The following is an 18,538-nucleotide window of genomic DNA, read 5'->3' on the forward strand; positions in this document are numbered from 1 at the left end:
TCCATTAAAGAAAAAAAAAGAAGCCAGAAACTCAATAGAATAGAAGAAGATGGGAAAAAGGAAGGGGACAAGTGAGATGAATAAAAAGTAAAAAATGGAGTAGGAAGTTCAAATATGTCAGCAGTTATAATAAATGTAAATAGACAACTCATCAGTAGAATGACAGATTGCAAATCTATAAATCATTAAGATAAATGTTATTTCTAAAAAACACATCTATAGTATAAGGACACATAAGGTTTGAAAGTAAAAGGGTGGAGAAAATTTTATCAGGCAACTACTAATGAAAGAAATCTGGTGTGGATGTGCTGCTGCTGCTGCTAAGTCGCTTCAGTCGTGTCCAACTCTATGCAACCCCAGAGATGGCAGCCCACCAGGCTCCCGTGTCTCTGGGATTCTCCAGGCAAGAACACTGGAGTGGGTTGCTGTTTCCTTCTCCAATGCATGAAAATGAAAAGTGAAAGTGAAGTTGCTCAGTCAGGTTCCACTCTTCGCGACCCCATGGACTGCAGCCTACCAGACTCCTCCATCCATGGGATTTTCCAGGCAAGAGTACTAGAGTGGGGTGCCATTGCCTTCTCCGGTGTGGATATATTAATACCAAAAAAAAAAAAAGAATTTTAAGGCAGAAAAGCTTATGTATAAAGAAGGTCACAAACCAATGAGAAAGGTTTTGTTTAACTAAGAAAATACAACAATTCTAAATAGAACTGAAGTGAAAGTCACTCAGTCGTGTCTGGTTCTTAGCAACTCCATGGACTGTATAGTCCATGGAATTCTCCAGGCCAGAATACTGGAGTGGGTAGCTGTTCCCTTTTCCAGGGGATCTTCCTAACCCAGGGAGTGGACCCTGGTCTCCCGCATTGCAGGCAGATTCTTTACCAGCTGAGCCACCAGTGTGCAACTAATAAAATCATCATAGTGAGAGATTCCATAATTTCGCCCATTATTGATAGGACTATAGACAAAAAGATAAGCAAAATTTTATAAGGTTAGATAGGTACAAACCTGACTAAATGGATGTATACAGAGTCTGTATCCAACATTAAAGAATATTCTGTATCTAACATTAAAGAATACACATTCTTCTCAAGGTTTTATAAATGGGGCATTTATAAAAAATCATTATGTACTGGGCAATGAAGCAATTTTTCATCAAATTTTGTAGTTGTTGTTCTGGCTAAAACCTCAGACCACAATGTAATTAAGTCAGAGCTTAAAAATGAAGGATAAATAAAAATGTTCTTAATATTTGGGAATTAAAATAAATTTCTAAATCATAAACCAAGAAAAATTATAATGGATATTAAAGATAAATGCTAAGAACTGAAAGAAAATAAAAATATTTGATATAAAAATTGAGGAAAGCAGCACAAATAATCTTGTGAGAAGAACTTTTAGTTTTAAGTGCTTATATTAGAGAAAAATAAAAGTTGAAAATTAGTGAACTAAATATACAACTTAAGATATTCACAAAAGAACAGCAACATTAATCTAAAGAAAGTTGGAGGAAGAAAATAATGGAGGTGACATAAAAAAAGATTGATGAACTAGAAAACAAAGACACAGTAGAGATAATCAACAAAGAATTGAATTAAAAATAAAAACATTTGGCAAAACTGAGCAAGAGATAAAAAGGAGGGAAGACAGAAATAAATAAAATATTTAAAAATAAATTAAAGGAATAAGATTGGAAAGGAGGAAATGATAGTAATTGTACATTGATTAAAAATTTCAGTTAAAAATCAAATATTTCAGATTATATATAAAATCCAGATTATATATAAAATCCAGTTTTTAAGATACAAACCTGACGTATTAAGGCATGATATTGGAAGTAAAATTTTGGAAAAGTGATATAGGAGGGTAATACCAAATAAATTATAAAGAAGCTATATTAATAGCACACCAAGTAAACTTTAAGACACAAAGTTCAAATGATACACTGTGAGAGACATAAAAAATTATAACTTAATAGTTTCAAGTCTCTAGCAAGTTGTAAGAGTTTGAAATGTTTATGACCTTAACAAAGACACACACACATATGACAAAAATACAAGTAGAATTTGTTAAATTCTCTGTCACAGTGGAATATTTTAACCCATGTCTTTCAGTAATTGACATACTGAATATGTTGATAAAACCTCTTTGGAAAACCACTCGATATTACCTTGTAAACTTAAAGATGTGCGCTAATCCCATGGCCCAGAGTTTTCCCTTCCAGGCACATGCCTAAGAGAAACTCTTGCACATGTGAGCCAAGAATGTTTGTATCTGCAGTGTTTGTAATTGCAAAAATTTTAAGCAACCCAAAAGTTCAACTGAGCTGACAGTTGGCTTATTCTATGGTAGAACAATGCAGAACTGATAACTAATGAATTTCAGTGACATAAGTCAACCTGTATGAATCATCATTTTAAAGTAAATAGACGATCTTCAGAAGAATTATGGCATTTAAATAAAGTGTAAATAATACAAAATAAATATTGTGTTATTCTATTATACAACCATATGTGATAAAACCACAAAGAGACATATGGAACTAATAAACACAAAATTTGTGGTAGCAAGTCTGTGAGACATACAGCAGGTGGGAGCTCACATGTGAGCACACAGGACCTCAAGATACTGGCCATAGTTTAGCTTTTAAGCCCCGAACAGGTAGCAGCTTGGAGATTCATATATTTATTGCATATATTATAAATGTTCCTTTGCACTTATTCAATAATCAGTATAGATAACATGATATGAAATAATGTAAATAATATTGAATAATGGAGAAGGAAATGGCAACCTGCTCCAGTATTCTTGCCTGGAGAATTCCATGGACAGAGGAGCCTGGCGGGCTACAGTCCATGGGGTCCATGAGTTGGACATGACTGCGCTCACACACACACACACACAGAAGACTGAATAAGGGAAGTATGACTCTCAGAATCCTTAGCTGGTTTTGCTTGGGAAGGGTCTGGAAGGTATTGAACTTAAAAAGTAGATATGTAATGAGATAATTTCTCTTTTTCCAAATGTAATTGGAAAGATTACATTCAGAAAATGTTTTCAGAAAAAACAGTGAAATATCGTGAGCCTTTGTATCTTCTCCAAATTCTTTCATGTCCTTTTTGTTTGCAGTAAAAATTAAACCTGCCATGATGGGTTTACTAGTCCTAAATATATGTTCATAATTTATTTGTTCCTTTCTTTAGCTCATGTTTCTTCTTTCTTGTGTCTTCCTGACCTTTCTAGTTATGTTCCTTACAAACTCAAATAATCAACTGTGATCCCCTGTAACCTGAGTGAGTGGGATGGGACGATTCAGCCCATGTTTCCCCTGAAGTTAGGAAAACACTCTTTTGTTTGTGGCAACAGTCTGGTCCTCAGAACAGATGGAACTTGGTTCCTGTAAGAGTCCAAACAATGAGTCTCATCTGGATAGCTGAAGAAAAGTTGAGTGGAAAATTAGGCCTAAGGTATGAAGTCAATAAAGGGGTGATCTGTAAGTGTGTATGTGGGTGGAGACTGTGGGGAAACTGAGGTGCTAGGAAAGCTTCAAGTAAGTAGTAAAACAGGGACACATTTGGGGAACAAGGCAAATGCTTTTATTTACTCCCTGTACTGTTTGGAGGGTGTGAACCTGTTTCATTAAACTTAGCAGTCACAAAGGGATGCTCTTTCTGCTTCATCTTTGAAAAAATTGTTTGTTTTAGATTATTCCATCAAAGTCACTTGTTTCTTTCATTTACCAATTTATATACACATAATCAGTTCAGTTCAGTCGCTCAGTCGTGTCCGACTCTTTGCGACCCCGTGAATCGCAGCACTCCAGGCCTCCCTGTCCATCACCAACTCCCGGAGCTGACCCAAACCCATGTCCATCAAGTCGGTAATGCCATCCAACCATCTCATCCTCTGTCGTCCCCTTCTCCTCCTGCCCCCAATCCTTCCCAGCATCAGGATCTTTTCCAATGAGTCAACTCTTCGCATGAGGTGGCCAAAGTATTGGAGTTTCAGCTTCAACATCAGTCCTTCCAATGAACACCCAGGACTGATCTCCTTTAGGATGGACTGGTTGCATCTCCTTGCAGTCCAAGGGACTCTCAAGAGTCTTCTCCAACACCACAGTTCAACAGCATCAATTCTTCGGCACTCAGCTTTCTTCACTGTCCAACTCTCACACCCATACATGACCACTGGAAAAACCATAGCCTTGACTAGACGGACCTTTGTTGGCAGAGTAATATCTCTGCTTTTCAATATGCTATCTAGGTTGGCCATAACCTTCTTTCCAAGGAGTAAGCGTCTTTTAATTTCATGGCTGCAATCACCATCAGCAGTGATTTTGGAGCCCAAAAAAATAAAGTCTGACACTGTTTCCACTGTTTCCCATCTATATCCTATTTCTTAATACGACATTGAGTTTCATCAATAAAAGTGTCACTATTGCAGAGGGTCGTCAGTGATATGTAAACTTGTAATTTAGGCAGACTACAAATAAAAGCCTAACCATCAATCATCCTGCAAAGATGAAAAAAATTAGTTTCAAAGGAACATTTTAATCATAAAGCAGTGAGTAAAGGTTGCATTTGAATTAGAAAACCGACATTAGTTTGATTATTTTTAGATTGCTTCACAGCACTCATTTCAGTTCAAGTCCCTATATCACTGATGTTTTTCCAATCACTTGCCTATTGATTCCTAACTCTCAAGTCAAGGAAAGATAATAAATAGATCACCTTTTAAAAATGAGTAAGTGAAATAGAGTATGCATACTTGTTGCACTCAGAGATGGGGAGAACTATTTTAGTCACATTCCTTTCCCTGCCAAAAAGAAAAAAGAAAAAAAGTCAGAGATTACCTCTAGTGCCTAAGAACTTTTGGTGAAATGACTTATATCACAGAATTTAAAGACTCATAAAAATAAATATGTGTCAGTAAAGCAATTACTAAGTATCATTTAGGCTTACATAAAAAATGTTATGTCTATTTTGTTCATTCCAAAGTCATTCAATGCCTGTTGGATCAATAACAAGTCTAATAACAATATTCTAACTTTATCAGAGTGTGGGATGAGAACTATGGAGAAAATAAATTGCTGCTGTCTAAAAATGTTGTAGGCCAGAATCTACTGCCTTTTCCCTCCCCTGACTCTTCTGCATCCCCTGATAGTACATTGTGTGTGTGTTCACGCGCTCAGTTGTATCCGACTCTGCAACCCCATGGACTGTAGCCTGGCAGGCTTCTCTGTGCATGCGGTTTCCGAGGCAAGAATACTGAAGTGGGTTGCCATTTCCTACTTCAGGGGATCTTTCTGACTCAAGGATCGAACCCACGTCTCCTGGGTCTCCAGCGTTGGCAGGCGGATTCTTTACCACTGTTCCACCTGGGACACCCAGTATTACATTAGGAAACATTTAGTACTATTAAAAAAAAAAAATGGAGCAAAGTGTTGTCTTGCAGAAAGAAAGCAGAAAACTGTTGTTAGAGCCTAATCTTCATGGTGGTTTACACTCTTGTCAATATCAGAGGTTCTCTCTCCTATAAAAAGTTCATGAAGGCTTGGTTAGCTCTAAAGGAGTATCAACATTGATTTTGATAAAGTTGATCTCTGGAGAGCTTTAAAAAGTATTTCATATGCACATTTTCCTTCAGTTCAGTTCAGTTCAGTTCAGTTCAGTCGCTCAGTTGTGTCTGACTCTCTGCGACCCCATGAATTGCAGCACGCCAGGCCTCTCTGTCCATCGGGCCGGGGCCCGGGAGCTGGGGGCTGCGGCCGACAGTGGCTAGGCCGGGCCGGGGGCCGGGGGCGGCAGCCGAGAGGGGCTAGGCCAGGCCGGGGGCTGGGGCCGGCGGCGGCGGTGGCGGCGGCAAGAGGAATTACCCAAGGCCCAAGGTAAGAGAAACCCAAGTAAGACGGTAAGTGTTGCGAGAGGGCATCAGAGGGCAGACACACTAAAACTAAAACTACAGAAAACTAGCTAATCTGATCACACGGACCACAGCCTTGTCTATCTCAAAGAAACTAAGCCATGCCGTGTGGGGCCACCCAAGACGGATGGTCATGGTGGAGAGGTCTGACAGATTGTGGTCCACTGGAGATGGGCATGGCAAACCACTTCAGTATTCTTGCCTTGAGAACCCCATGAACAGTATGAAAAGGCAAAAGGATAGGACACTGAAAGATGAACTCCCCAGGTCAGTAGGTGCCCAATATGCTAATGGAGATCAGCGGAGAAATAACTCCAGAAGGAATGATGGGATGGAGCCAAAGCAAAAACATTTTCCTTAATGAACCCCAATTTAAACAAGCAACAAACAACAACAAAAAAACAAACAAGGACACAAAATTTTGAAACTGTTGTAAGGAGGGTAAAGTGAAAGTCACTCAGTTGTGTCCTACTCTTTGTGACCCCATGGACTATCCATGGAATTCTCCAGGCGAGAGTACTGGGTTGGGTAGGGAAACCTTTCCCTTCTCCAGGGGATCTTCCCAACCCAGGGATAGAACCCAGATCTCCCGCATTGCATGTGGATTCTTTACCAACTGAGATATCAGGGAAGCCCTAACACCAAATTTTGAAACTGCTATGTAATGGTGAAAAGATGAACTGTATCCAGGACTTAGAAGTAATCATTTAGTTTTTAACTTGATGCTAAAATCAATTATGGATAAAACAGAATCTTTAAAGACAGTTCAGTTCTGTCACTCAGTCGTGTCCAGCTCTTGCAACCCCATGGACTGCAGCATGCCAGGCTTCCCCATCCATCACCAACTCTCAGAGCTTGCTCGAACTCATGTCCATCAAGTTGGTGATGCCATCCAACCATCTCATCCTCTGTCGTCCCCTTCTCCTCCTGCCTTCAATCTTTCCCAGCATCAGGGTCTTTTCCAATGAGTCGGCTCTTCACATCAGGTGGCCGAAGTATTGGAGTTTCAGCTTCAGCATCAGTCTTTCCAATGAATATTCAGCACTGATTTCCTGTAGAATTGACTGGTTTGATATCCTTGCAGTCCAAGGGAGTCTCAAGAGTCTTCTCCAACACCACCATTCAAAAGCATCAATTCTTCGGCGCTCAGCCTTCTTTATAGCCCAACTCTCACATCCATACTTGACTACTGGAAAAAGCATGGCTTTGGCTAGGTGGACATTTGTTGGCAAATAATGTCTTTACTTTTCAATGTGCTGTCTAGGTTTGTCATAGCTTTTCTTCCAAGGAGCATGTGCTTGTCTTTTAATTTCATGGCTACAGTCACCATCTGCAATGATTTTGGAGCCCAAGAAAATAAAGTTTGTCACTATTTCCATTGTTTCCCCATCTATTTGCCATGAAGTGGTGGGACTGGATGCCATGATCTTAGTTTTTTGAAAGGTTTAAGCCACATGAACAGTCATATCAATATGATAGGGTTATATTTCCTCTGCTTTTTTTTACAGGGTCATTGTCATCCGATACTTAAGAGATAAGTCCTTTAATAATGAACCCCTATTTGTACATAGAAGAAAAAAAAGATTTTTCCTAAACAGTTGCATAAGGGCTCCCTTGCATCTATTTTGAATATGCTCCATCCACTTGTCCACAGCAGATTCAAAAGATATGCTAAAAATTCTTTTTGGATGTACAGAAATCATGATTTAAACTTAAAGTCAGCATAGTAAGTACTTCACCTTACTCTTTGTGGCAAAAAAGAAAGAAAAAAGTTGCTTCATATCATGGCTGTTGGGAATAATGCAGCTTGTTTGTTTTAGAAGTGAGGTAGCTGACAAACTTAATAACTTATAGTCCATATGATTTACGTGGTCTTGGTTGGGGTCTGTTCTTTAAGTCCTCCCCAGGTAATTCTAATCAGTCCCAAGGTTGAGGATCACTGGGTTAAACCAGTGAAGTTTCCTGGAGGGCTGTTGATGGCCTTCATTTCTCTCCCAGGTGCGAAAGCAGAAAGCAGTGATTCTCTTAAACATAAGGAAGTGTAAGAAGTCTCGACCTTTTAATCACTTGGGGAGCTTTACAAATACTGTTGCCTGGGCCACTGGGTAGAGAACCACAAGCATAACAAATATACGAATGAAAAATGAATATTACTACAGACTTAATCCTCAGTGTACCCTAATTTATATTTTAAAGTAAATCATCTTAACAGTAGTATTAAATTGAATCATATAAAAATGTATACATATGTGCATAAAAATGGTTAGATATCAATCTAATACTCACTATTAAAAATACTCATGTTCTAAGTGATTGCAGTTTATTAGTAACAATGCTTAGAAAAGCTGCTCTAAAACTTAATTTATTCATTTGTAAAATGAGAGACTGTCTTAGGTGAGGATTGAAGGTAACAGGCAGGAAAGACCCCTGTCTCCAAATGGAGGAAATAGGCTGCAAGTGTCTCTGAAAATTCTGTGTTGCTATGACGACACCTGGTTCCACCTGAACTGAGCTTTTCTCAAACCTTGAGCTAACAGATGCGGTTTTTCTTATGGAAATGTTTTTCTTAAGCTATGTTAATGAAACTAGGTATTGGAATTTGCCTTTCTTTGGACTGTGCTTTGGAATTTGCCTTTCTTCAAAATGGTTCCACCTAAGACTAACTTTTGGCTGACAATAGTTCAACAAACCAGTATTCATATTAATTGTTTTATGGCTGGGAAGTGATACACTTCGTGCCATCCTATCTCAAAAATGCATATTGTGGGAGAGGGACCTGGTGAAACTCCGTCAGCCTTGAGATGTCTCTCTTATCTGATTAATAACTTTCTAACAGATATAAAACAGCTTGTTAAAACTAGCAGTGAGGGGCACTCTCCATCCCCCTTCTGATGTCTATCTCAGAAGCTTCCTCTGTGTCTTTTCATACTTTAATAAAACAAAAGCTCTTGAGTGATCAAGCCTGGTCCCTGATCCTGAAGCTAAATCTTCTTCGGATATTAAGAATCCGACACCATTCACCGTAAGCTATCAGGATGATAATTAAGTTGTTAACAATGATGATTTTGATGATAATGATGATAGTTAATATCTATGGCCAAATGTTAGTCAGTGTGTTAAATATGTATATTATTGCATTAGTCATCACCGAAGACCCTATGATAGGTACCAAGATAGGTACCTCCCTTTTTATAGGTGAGGGAACTGAAGTTTGGGGAAATTAAATGGTTTCACCAAGGTTACAGTGATATTCCATGGTAGTGCTAAGTCTTTAATTATCACTTACCCCTTAATCAGCAGGCACCAACTCAACCTGGAGAGAAACTCCATGAATATAATCTATGTGGAAAAGCCACCAGAAGAAATTCTAACCATATTACACCCAAGAGAAATTACACAGGAGAGAAATGCAATGAATGTAAAGAATATGGGAAAGTGTATAGTTATCCTTCACTGCTTAGGATCCATGTGTGATAGATCTCAGCTGGTAAGAAGTCCTGTTTTTAATTTTGTTTGTGTGTGGTGGTGGGGAGGCAGAGCTCAGCTGGGGATAGGAAGCGGGTTGTCAGCCCCCGACCGTGAAATTGAAGTCCTGGAGGTACCTGCTTGGTGGCTGTGAGAGACTGAGTGTCCCAGGGTGGGCTCAGGGTGAGCTTGGTGTGGGAGTCTCCCACACTGAGTTGTGCGTCATGAAGCATCAGCCTGAAAGGCAGAGGCAGGCAGTCGGGGATCCCAGAACACTGTCCTGATGAAGGGATGTTTTTTTCACATCCTCTGCATTTCTCACGCTTCCCTGGTGGCTCAGTGGTAAGGAATCTGCCTGCCAGTGCAAGGGACACAGGTTCGATCCTTGGGTCAGGAAATCACCTGGAGAAAGAGATGGCAACACACACCTGCATTCTTTCCTGGAGAGACCCCATGGACAGAGGAGCCTGGAAGGCTACAGTCCATGGGGTCACAAAAGAGTCAGACACAATTTTGTGACTAAACATCTGCATTCCTCTTGCCAGACCCCATGCTGGTGAGTAACTTCATATCTGAGTTTGCAAAGATCACATTGTAGAAGATGTACTAGTTTTCTTTACCTAAGGTCAAAAATAGATGTCATTATCATTATTATTTTCAAATGTTAGAATTAGGAAGGCCTGGGAGATATGATCTAACACTACCTACAGGCGTAGAGTTTTTTTATTTTGAAAGAACCCAGGTTGAGAACAAGAGGTAAAATTCTATATCAGTTTCTTGAATAGTTGGTAGGGAAATGAAATAATATTGCTTGAAGCAGAACTGTTGCTTCTTGTTATACTTAAACTAGAATTTTATTTTTTAAGAATTAAAAGTTTGAGATTTCTTAGGTGCTGAGTAAGTCAGAAGAGGATTTTCTAGTTTTTAGGGAAATTTTAGGCAATTCAGGCATAAATCAAAAGACAAATTTGTTGGTTACCTAGTTTGAAAAATGAATTTTGCATAAAATTGTTTAATGTCACAGACAAATCCACCGAAGTTTAATTCATAACAGTTGAAATTAGCACTCTTTTGGATGTTATTCAAACTAAAAGTGTGATGATGGTGTGGGGGTGGGGGCTGATGTAGATTTAGTGGCTCAGCAGCTCTGTCAGGGCAGAGACCATCTCTGTTTTGCTCACAGTTTCATCTTCAGTGCCTAGCAAACTGCTTGGCATATAGTCAGTGCACACTGAATATTTATTGAATGAATGAAATAAACCAACCACAGGAATGTCAGGGTTTTGCCTGAACCATAGACATGATGGCAGCCAAGGATTTGAATGTCTTGAGGATTATCTTTCTTAGCATTTCCATTATCTGCCTCTTTGTGTCTTGCCTTATTCTTTCAGACCAGGTCATCCTTGTGACTGGAAACTTGGTCATACGGAACATGTGTGTCCACATCTTACATATTTTACATTAAAAATGTCTCTACTTTTAGAATTCAAACTCTAAGGAGAAAGTTTCTGATTAACTCAGGTGGAACTCAGCACTTACTATTAGAACAGTCATGGCAGGTGGAATTATTTAAGAGCATGAAAGCCTCAGGCTCTGCATGGTTGGAATGAGGAAATGGGCTTTTGCCAGTTGCCTGCTCTGCAAACTTCATCATCTTTGAAGAGAAGGGCCTTATCCAAACTGCTGCTGCTGCTAAGTCGCTTCAGTCGTGTCCGACTCTGTGCAACCCCATAGACGGCAGCCCACCAGGCTCCGCCATCCCTGGGATTCTCCAGGCAAGAATACTGGAGTGGGTTGCCATTTCCTTCTCCAGTGCATGAAAGGGAAAAGTGAAAGTGAAGTCGCTCAGTTGTGTCCGACTCTTAGCGACCCCATGGACTGCAGCCTACCAGGCTCCTCCATCCACGGGATTTTCCAGGCAAGAGTACTGGAGTGGGTTGCCATTGTGTTCTCCATTATCCAAACTAATGGGTCATAAAAAGAAAAAGGAGATATAGTCCCTGTTTCTAAGGTATATATTCCTTATGATGATTCAAGATGACAAGATCTGAAGGACAGGAGCCTTCAGATGTGCAAAAGACACTAAAGTGAATGCAGTTTATTATGATGGAAATGTACAAGATAGAAAATTATAGTTCAATTGAGAAGTAATGAGAATAACTTTCCCGATTATGCCTAGAGAAGAGAAATGTTATTTCAGCAACATTTGTTACTTAAATGTTTCTGTTGAGCAACTACTATGTGGCAGTTATTGCAAATGGATCATGTTTAGATCAGTATGATCTGTGAGGTAGAGTTTTTCCCCAAACAAGCTGGAATCCACTTGTGTGAAACTGACTCATAAGAAACTAACCATATGATACCAATAAGGGGAAACCACAAAATCTACTTAAAGAATTATATAGAGCTCCTTCAGACAGTGTTTATCAAGTTAACAGCAATAAGGTTGGCGTTAGGAATTCCTTTCTTCATTTTCACCAACAACCCCTTACCCTCACCCAATCAATGATGTAGCTATTAATATATGTATGTTGAATGTACACTAGACAATAACAAAGTTGCTAATCTCCTCTTTTGCTTTTTGAACTTTCTCATAAGCCTAAACTTCTGAGGACTGTTTCTTTCTCTTACTCCTTTTTTCTTTCTTTTCTCAGAGCTCTTACACGCACACTCCCTTCTAACGTGTTTCTGATATAACCACTTAGGCTAAATGATCCCTGAGAACCTATTGTTGCCTATAATTTCTATATACCTTTCAAGTTACCAGTGTAAAGCTCTCCTTGGATTTTTAAGCCATACTGTTGCAACTTGGCTTCAGGAAAGGTCAGAATGAGAGGTAAATTCTAGCCCAGTTCCACAACTATCCATGTGGGGTTTCAGTGTGAAATTGTGCTTTTAACTAGATCCTGTTTGAGCAACTTCCTAAATATTATATAAATTCAAAGAGTTCTATTGCACATACATGAAGTGAATGAATGCCAAATAATAAGTCTCATTTTTCCTCATTTTCCTCAAGTCTCATTTTTCTTCTATTTTTGAACACCTTAGGTTGGGAATCTCTTCAGGCTTGCTTTCTGCAAAATCACTGGGTACAGAAACGTTATTGCAGATGTGGAAAAAATGTGCAGAGAACCTGTGCTTCTGATAATGCCTGATATGAAGGAATGCATTTGAAGGTTAGTCCTTGAATACATTTTAATCTTTCACTTAGGTCAGCCAGTGTTTGCCAAGTATGTGCTAGAAGCTTCTCTGGACATTGAGGGTACAAAGATGAATAAGACATGGGTGCTGTATTTGGTTGATAAAACAGTTTTCTTGCTGGTTCAGACATCAGAGGTAAATTTTCATTAGAGAATTCACGTGAGCAAGTTAGGGTATAGTTGACATAAAACATTATATTAATTCCAGGTGTACAGCATAGCGATTTGAAATTTGTGTATGCTGCAAAAGGATCATCATAATAGTTAACACCCAGTTATCTTAATTATTAAGCCAGCAGGCAATGAAGCTGGTTTCACTGCACAAGTTTTCCCAGTTTGTTCTCTGTTGGTCAAACAGAAGTCACCTGAGTGGGTCTTTCCTCCACGAAGGGTAAAATGATGATGCCGGGGGGTGGGGGTGGGGTGGGGGAGGGCTACCTTGTTTCAGGTCTCACATGTGCTATTGGTCTAGGATTGGGCTCCATAAGCTTCAGGTGCCAACTAGGTGATTGGATACTGACTAAACTAAGCAGGATAACAGAGAGGGGGCAGGGAGCTCTCTTTCCCTTTGAAAGTCTGACTCAAACACTGTGCTAACGCACCCTTTAGAGCTGATGAAAGTCCTCACTTTCCTTGACCCTCACATCCTATCTTCTGAGGATGAGCATTCAGAGGAACCACCATCTGCTTGTGGTAGAATTGCCTAAGGCCTTGCCAACAGGCAGCTCGCTGGGAATCAGTGGAGCTCCAGAAGTCGGCTTTTTCCCCATACGTCCTCAGGTAGGCCTTTATCCAGACCCTGCCTGTGAAGTGAAGTAGCTTTCTAGTTATAGTAACATTTTCAGAGACTAGTTTTCCTGAGCTTGACCTGAGCTTAAGAACTATATCAGAATGGGATGGGTTGCTTGGAAGGAGGCTAATATGTTTCCCTCACTGGAGTGGTTGGGGTTTGTTACAGAAGAAATTTCTGTATGGAGTGAGTAGGTAGCTGGACAGTCGTTAAAGGTCACTCTTTCTAACTCAGCAAATCTATTGCGATTATTATTCAGGTGGTAAAAACAGATAATACCCATCCCTCGAAGGCTTTTGTTTTAACCAGGCTTGTATCTGTCTAGTATTTTTATAACTGACCTAAAAGAGGTTTATCAACAGAAGGGAAAATTCAAGGAGAAGACCAGTATAATGTTTGAAAAATATTTTTCTTATACCCCTCTCACTGCAATAATGATTTAATCACTTATTTTATATCTTGTTAACTGTTGCTTCCCTAAATGTTATTTACATGTAACTGGTTAGAATTACAGACTTGGTTTCAACACAGAGAAAAACAGAGGTTTTGGAAATAGTTTTCTGTTTCTATTACAATTATAAACTTAAAAATTGTAAGCTGCTAAGCAGTGCTGAATTTTGCTGTTTTGCTGCAAATGTGATCAAATAGGGAAAAGATGCCTTATTCATCACCTTTCTTTCTTTATGTTCTCTTGGGGTTGCCAGCTTAGCAGATTATCTGAATATTAATTATGTTAGGAACTAAATACAAACAAATCCTCTGGTTTCCTCAGGTGATTTTTAAAGAATAAATAACTATAAGTTACTACCCAAAATCAAAAGGGAAAATAATTGAAAATTAACCAGAAGAGGGGACAGAACTGATGTTTCATTTAGTCATCTTAAGAGACCTACTTAACCAAAGCACTTATATAACACATTTCAATGATATTAAGCATTACATAATTAAAATATACAGAAGCTTCTCAGCTTAAGAACTATGAATTTGTATGCAGAGTGTTATCAAAAAACTGTTGCTCTTCCACATTTATTACTTATAGTCAATATAATACTCAGACGGGTTCAACTTTCCCCATCTTGGTGTTAAAATAACTGAGGTCTAAAGAGGTAAGAAGCCTAAATTTTCATAGCTGGAGCCAGAAGCTAACCCTAGGTCTGCCTTCACTACAAACTCGTGCTTTTTTGGAGGTATCAAAACAACCTGGACTATGTGGGAGAAGGCAAGGGTGGGATGATATGAAAGAATAGCATTGAAACATGTATATTACCATATGTAAAACAGATGACCAGTACAAGTTCGATGCATGAAGCAGGGCACTCAAAGCCCATGCTCTGGGACAACCCAGAGGGATAGGGTGGGGGGACTTGTGCACCCGTGGCTGATACGTGTCAATGTATGGCAAAAAGTACCATAGTATTATAAAATAATTATCTTCCAATTAAAATAATTTTTTAAAAAAAACCCGTTTTCGTGTAGGCATGGTTCCCTTTACATCAAATGTATGCTGTGATTTTCTAAGAAATGTACAGGCTTCCTGAGAACTCTCTTGAGAGTCTGACTATGTGGTGTGGTGAAATGATGGGAAAGACAGAAGAGCGCTAGCAAGAAGTTGTCCAAATATGGTCCTTAGACTGGCTTTTCTGAGAAGAGTCCTCAACATTTTTATGAGGAAGGTTTTCCTTTTCTCAAATCTTGTGCCCCCAGAGAGTGTGGAAAGTGGATGCAGAAGATGAAGATAGAAAGGATTGTTATTTGGGCGTTAGGTTACCTGTCCCTTGGTTGGGTCCCCCTCCTTGCTTTCAAGCCTTAGGAATGGATTTGGAAACAGGTTAGGAAAATGAAAACAAATAGGCCAGGGTTTGAGGTCTACAGCCAGGTTCCAACCAATGGTTTAACATTATTAAATTCAACCATTGACATGAATTGATGAATCCCCGAGTAGCTACTGAATCATTGGACATAAACATAGGATACAAGCTAGAAGTCAGTCTTCGCTGGACACTCTGCCAGGTACCTTTCTAGGCTCATGAGAATTTGAGCACTTGTTTCATAACACTTAATTAACTTCTAAAGGTCAAATTTAGAAAATAAAGCTTGATTTTTAGTTCTGGTAAATAGGCTCAACTTAGTAAGGTTCAAATTTAAAATGAATTTACTTTGTTGTAATCATTGCCCTCAACTCTGATTTTAGCTTTTCTTGTGAGTAGCATTTTAAATGTTTTGGGCAGGATCTGAAATCTCCCAGTAATTTCTAGCTTAAAAAAATCCATACAGGGTAAAATTCTAACCTCCTATATAACTTCAGTTTTTGTATTTCTTACCACCTGGAGTGGCAAGCATTGTGTTACCTTTGATACTCTTTGTCATTGTCCTCCACCTCTTTGTAGTTCCTCTTACATTCCTATTAATTAATACTGGTAAGCCAGGAGGAGAAAGGTGCTCCTATGTGGTTTATTCATTATTACTACTGTCTGGACAACACTACCTAGCCACTGATCATCTCCAAGTGACAGGTGTCCATAGGCTGGCTCTCTGGAAATGCACATGTGTTTGGGATGATCTTTTGTGGCAGGGCCCCTTTGTGTGGGACTGTGGTGTCTTCTTATCACACTGGTGCCCTTGAAGGAAACCTGGCTCTGGTTTAGACTGAATCTCTTTGACCTTCCCTGGAAGCTAGCCTTCATTGGTCTGGTACAGCTTAAGTCTAACTTCTCTCTCTGACTACATGACCCTGAAAAAACACACTTTCTACTACTTCAAGTGGAGGATGTTCAGGCCCTTCCTGGTTTCCTCCTCTCTTTATCCTGCTTTCTCTTGCTAGTTTCCCACCCCCTGGTTCTAAAGGCATGGAATGGGGGAGATCTCTACAGCCTCTATATAAGCAGACATCCTTGGGGGAAAGAGATCATGTTTTCTTAAGTGAAAGTTGCTCAGTCATGTCAAACTCTTTGCGACCCCATGGACTATACAGTCCATGGAGTTCTCCAGGCCAGAATACTGGAGTGGGTAGCTTTTCCCTTCTCCAATGGATCTTCCCAAACCAGGAATCGAACCCAGGTCACCCACATTGCAGGCAGGTTCTTTACCAGCTGAGCCACAAGGGAAGCCTGTTCTTTTTTTAAATTGCCCCCAAATCTCTGAATGAGACCCTGGGAGCCTCCCTCTTCACTTGGGGAATGTCTACATTCCACGTAGGTTTCTGCACCATTCTCTAGGTCAATAACTCAGGGATCCCACAGTTACTTTGTCCCATTTATAAGTGAAAAGGAGAGGTGGATTTGGGGATTGGGATGAGGCTGAATGGGTGACTTGAGAGTATTAGGAGAGGTTTGTCTTCTTCCTAGTGTATTCTGACACTGGTTTCTGGACTCTTGATGTTGGCCATCCTGTTTAAAATGTGGCATGGTCTGTGCCTCTTGATTTTCAGCTTTGGGTCTTAGGTGCTGATTCGGGAGCAACAGAAAATATCCCACTTAGCTTTCTGTTATACTATCTTTTCTTTCTGTGCAATTTTGCCTATCATTGTGTTTTTTCAGAACTTACCCTATCTCCAAGTAGAGAATGAAAGGACACAACTGAAGCGCATTTATTAATAGAGGATCATATAACTTAAATCCAAAAGGCAATACTTTTAAGCGTAAAAGGGCTTCTCGAGTCAAACAAGGATGCCAGGATAATGTCTGTTAATAGCGTCTGTCCCTGGAAAACTGGGATCTGTGTTCACAGTAGCTATTGGCTCCTTGAATGTGTCAGCTCTTCATGGAATGCCTGTATGTGGTTGTGCTGAAGTGAGGATGAGGGGTACCAGGTGTGTCTTGGTCTCCAGAAGGAGGCAGACTGTGCAGTTGTTAATGGCTGCCGAAGGTCATGCTCTCTGGAGTACCTAAATCTCCACAGGAGGTTAATAATACAGAGGATAAAGTTATATAATTATAGCATACATCACTTCTGTAAACTTAGTTCCTCAAATACTTTTGTTGCACTTTTGGGGCCAAACTCTTTGGATCATAAAGGTAGATTGATTATCCATGGACCCTATTGTAAGGAGTTTATGATCCGATGTTGGAGAAGGATGAACAAATACCGACATTACGGTAGGATGATAGTATTATAGTATCTTACAAAAAGTAACATGGCAGAGTTTCTGTCTCAAAAATAGTAGAAGGCAAGCTATTTTAAAAGGGTACTTTTGCAGTATCTTATAATTTGGTGATTTATTTCAGAGCTTAAACTGGAATTTTAGGACAATGGGATGATGTTTCACAAACTGTACTAATATGAAGGTTTATATTTTGAATCGTTTGTGTAAACAAGGATCAGTAATCTTGTTTGGTGGCTGCAAGACTTTGAGGAGATAACCACATCCAAGGGCAAAGGAAAAGCCCCAGCAAGATGGTAGGAGGGGTGAAATTGCATTTAGAATCAAACCCCATACCTGCCAGAGATGCTCAGAGGGCTCAAACATACCTTGTGTGCACCAGGACCCACAGAACCCATAGAGACTGAGACAGAACTGTGTTTGGGTGTCTCCTGAGGAGGTATGGGTCAGCAGTGAACTGCTGCAGGGGCAGGGGCTCTGGGTGCAAGAGACCTGGGTATGGCATAGGCCTTCTTGGAGGAGATCGCCATTAACCCCACCATAGAGCCACCAGAACTTACACAGGACTGGGGAAACAGACTCTTGGAGGGCACAGACAGAACCTTCAGTGCACCAGGACCCAGGGGAAAGGAGCAGTGACCCCACAAGACACTGACCCAGACTTGCCCGTGAATGTCCAGGAGTCTCGGGTGGAGGTGTGGGTTGGCACTGGCCAGAAGCAGAGTTGGGGGAACTGAGTGTAGCAGTGTATGCATGGGATCTTTTGAAGGAGGTCACCATTATCTTCATTACCTCCACCATAGTTTGGCCTCAGGTCAAATAACAGGGAGGGAACAGAGCCCCACCCATCAACAGAAAATTGGATTAAAGATTTACTAAGAATGGCCCTGCCCATCAGAACAAGACTCAGTTTCCCCCTCAGTCAGTCTCCTATCAGGAAGCTTCCATAAGCCTCTAATCCTTCTCCATCAGAGGGCAGACAGACTGGAAACCACAATCACAGAAAACTAACCAATATGATCACATGGACCATAGCCTTGTCTAATTCAATGAAACTATGAG

At 40.0% G+C, this 18,538-nt stretch overlaps 1 long non-coding RNA gene across 1 annotated transcript in view; it reads left to right on the top strand.

Annotated features, from left to right (window-relative positions):
• The window catches only part of LOC145503533 (uncharacterized), a 289,346-nt gene extending 277,972 nt beyond the window's left edge, over nucleotides 1-11,374 (top strand). The window contains exon 6 of the long non-coding RNA XR_014051546.1: nucleotides 9,220-11,374. This is a non-coding gene — a long non-coding RNA (uncharacterized LOC145503533). The remainder of the gene's footprint in view (nucleotides 1-9,219) is intronic.
• The last annotated feature ends 7,164 nt before the right edge of the window (nucleotides 11,375-18,538 follow it).

The sequence above is a fragment of the Giraffa tippelskirchi genome, chromosome 4, assembly GCF_054371585.1.
Source record: "Giraffa tippelskirchi isolate mGirTip1 chromosome 4, T2T-mGirTip1v1.2.pri, whole genome shotgun sequence".
In the NCBI taxonomy this organism is placed as follows: Eukaryota; Metazoa; Chordata; class Mammalia; order Artiodactyla; family Giraffidae; genus Giraffa; species Giraffa tippelskirchi.